The sequence below is a fragment of the Meleagris gallopavo genome, chromosome 8, assembly GCF_000146605.3.
Source record: "Meleagris gallopavo isolate NT-WF06-2002-E0010 breed Aviagen turkey brand Nicholas breeding stock chromosome 8, Turkey_5.1, whole genome shotgun sequence".
Taxonomy (NCBI): Eukaryota; Metazoa; Chordata; class Aves; order Galliformes; family Phasianidae; genus Meleagris; species Meleagris gallopavo.
Genome location: NC_015018.2, coordinates 34,081,081 through 34,084,701, shown reverse-complemented (window position 1 = coordinate 34,084,701; position 3,621 = coordinate 34,081,081).

Sequence of the window (3,621 nt, the reverse complement as noted above, 5' to 3'; positions counted from 1 at the left end):
GCAAGGACTGACCCACGGCTCAGTCAGTCCTTTCTCAATGCTTGTGTAACGTGCAGAGCACCCAAAGCTTGCCAGAAGTCCCTCTGTGCTCAGCCTGGGCTGGTTCTTGATGCCATGAGGTCCTACTGCTGTTCTTCCTCTTTAAATAATTCTTCAGCAATACAGGGCCTTTGCTAAAATTTGTCAGCCATGTCTGATTGCACATTTTCACAGCAGCATTTTCTCCTCTTTCAGAACTGATAGCTCTCATTAACAGGGCAGGAAGAGTCACTTTGCCCAGCTGTGTGCACTGCTGCTGAACGGTTCTGAAGTCCAACCTCTGCACTTCTCTGTGCCCCTTCAAACACTGAGTTATGTCAGCCAGGGTGTGTAAAGCTCTGCGCTAGGTTTCAGAGCCTTGGTTCGGTGTCAGGAGGAAACCCATTACCTGGAGGCAGTGGGGCCCTGGCATTGCCAGGAGCTGTGGTTCCCTGTCCCTGGAAGTGCCCAAGGCTGTGGCTGGGCCTTGGTCAGCCAGAGCTGGGTGTGGGTATGAGTACCCAGTCCTTCCAGCCCAACTGTGCTGTGATGGCCATGGGCTCATGTCACAGCCTGCAGGGGTGAAATATGCAACCAAACCGAAGCCTAAAGCTTTGTCTGGTAGTGAACAGAAAGCTGAGAGTGTTAAAACGGCTTACAGCTTGATGCAGACAATGCAATTTTGGGTGCACATTCCTATGGGTTTCATACAGTTTTGCCTGGAACTTTGAAATTCTGACAGTGGGATGACTTTTTTTCCTCTTTGTATGAAGGGAAGTGGCTGCTTTTAGTAACCCCCAGGACTGACCTACTGATGTAAATAAGTCTTCCTAAATGCCAGTGGGGGGAGATGGGTTTAAGCCTTTTTTCTTCAGGAGACCACAGGAGCTCCTACCAGCTGCACACTGTAAGCATGAGTATTTCCTACGTAGTCCCCCCTTCTCCACCTTGGTATCACGGCATCCCAACCACCATAAACACACAGTCCCCAAAAAGTGAGGAAAACATTTCAGTTTTAACCTCATCTCAAAGATTAAAAAAAAAAAACTTAATTAAAATCATAGCCCATCAACTGTGATCTGGAATGTGCTCGTCTCGATTGCTGTCGCTTCTTTCTGAATAATCATGAATTGTTTACATAGAGGAGTGATTGCTTTATCAAGGGAACAGGATGAGAACAGTGCCAGGTCGGGAGGTGGGGGTGCTGCCCATCTCTGCAGCAGTTGTGCAAGGCACTGAAGTGTCGCTGCTCTGTGGCTGCTGCAAGATGAAGCAGGTGGGTGAAGGTACAGATAAAAAGATGTGGTGGTTCAGTGCTCGTGGATATTGGCACTGAGAGCAGCTCCGTGAAAGCTGTAACCTGCAGGATAGGGTCTGGGAAATGTGAGGGGAGAGTGTGTTGTTTATTTCCCTCCTCTTCATCCTCCCCATTGCAGAACAACTTAGTATTAAATCATGGAAATGTAATACAGAAGCCCTCATGTTCCTTCTGAGTGTGTTCAGTGGGACAGCAGTGCCCTGCGGAGCTGTGGGCAGCCTGGGAAGGAGTCAGTATGGGGCTTGGCTGCATCTCCATGTCCATACCTGAACCCAGGAGCTGGCCATCAGCTGTCTTGCTGCTGCTCTGCTCTGCTCTGTCTTGGAGGGATATATTTATTACTGACTCTGAGAGCCACTTTGTGGCACCTGAATGTATAGAAGAAACCTGGTCCCAAATGCCCACTCTGCTATTTCGTTCTTAACAGAATGATGTGCTGGAATAAAGTATTCTGATTGGGATACAGGAGGATAGGGAAGCCTGTGCATCCCTGTGCAGACAAACTTTGTGCTCTATTAACCCAACTTCTGTGCCTGAGGAGCTGCAGACCCATACCCCAACTGCAGCGCTGGTGTGGTGAGTCCTTGCAGTGACATCCTCAGTGCTGTGGGCTGGAGCTGCTGCCTGGGTTTCCGCACGCTTAGCTGTGCTGGGAATTGAGCTGCTCTTGCTCGTGAGCTTTACTACTACTGGCTATAAAACATGATGATGCTGAAGTGGAGCCAAATGTTTTGCAGTGTGTGTAACCCCCATGAGAGTGGATGCTGCAGGTCTGCTGAGGACTTAATATTCATTTCTTCTGTCATTTTTCCTGGGAGCACGCAGACCTCTGCAGCCTTGGAGTTTGAGCACACTGGAGGATATGAGTAACAGTGGAAGTAAAGCTTGTAAATCATGAGATAAAGAGATGGCGAATGTTCTCATCCCGAACATTTGTCTAAGTTAGTTTATATTAATTTATGATCTAAATCAGCCATATTATGTGTTTCCCAGTGATTAGAGATTGCATGTGAGGAACAGAATATGCTGCGTAGTATGGCATCAGATGTCAGGAGAAAAAGGAGCAGAGCTGGAATTACTTCTCCTAGTGACCTGATGAAGTTATGCTCAGTCACTGTTCCCTTCCTGGCTGATTTCTCAGGGCCTAGCAGCCAGGAATCAGATGGGGCTTCTCACACTCTAATGCTTTGTCCCAGAAATTTATGCCTGGTTCAAGTGTGAGGGCTGACATTCATGGCACTTTTCTGAGGTCGTGAGTGCTATTGCTGCCAGCAGGCAGATGTGGGGCTGCAGGGATGGGGAAGATGCTGACTAGTTGGCTGTGGTCCCCCGGTGCTGTGTATGGCCTTGCATGGCTCCTACCCAACCACCCCATTTCTGCTGACTCCCAGTGGGCTGTGCTCAGCTATGGCAGGTTGTGGGCTGATCAGCAGCAGTTCATACCTGTGGAATTTGAAGAGTTTTGAGCTTTATTTACTTTTGCTTCCTATTAGCAACAAATGAGATTTCAAATGCATATTTGTGGAACTTGAGAAGTGGAAGAAAGAAAAGTGAGGCTGTGAAAGAAGTTGGGGACTGGGAGTGCTGCTCCTGTATCCAAAACAAACATTAGATCTATTTCTAAGGAAGGAAACATAGGGATCAGGGAGTGGAGACAGGTACCTGCCTCTCACAGTACCCTAAATTATGGCTTCTAAATGCTCCCAGTAAAATCTGCTCTCTCCATTAAAGAAATTAGAGCCTTTCCCATGTTAAAGCACCTACTGCTCAGTTCATAGTGCTCCATCTCAGAGAATCATTCTTTCCAAAATAGTGTTATTGCAGCAGCAGGACTCCACATAGTGTCCGAATATGAGCAATGGCTGTTGGCAGGGCTCTGTTTTGAAGATAATATCAGTGTGTTGCTTTGGTTTTCATCCATTCATATCTATTAGTACTTGGGTTATAACATAAATCACAGCTGCACTACACTTATTGCCTGAGCAGAAACCAGAACAGTGGGGTGGACCAATACTGAAGATAAATTATTGAGAATGCTGCTGAGTGCTGAAGCTCCTGAATCACATGGGGGTTTTCTCTGTAAAGGTAAGATTGAAGTTTTTCCAAATTCGAATCAAATTTAACCACAGAATCACAGGGGTTGGAAGGAACTCAAGAGGGAACGGTCTTAATCTGAAACATGGGAGGTTTAGGTTGGATATTAGGAGGAAGTTTTTCCCCCAGAGGGTGGTGAGACACTGGAATAGGTTGCCCAAGGAGGCTGTGGATGCCCCATCCCTGGAGGC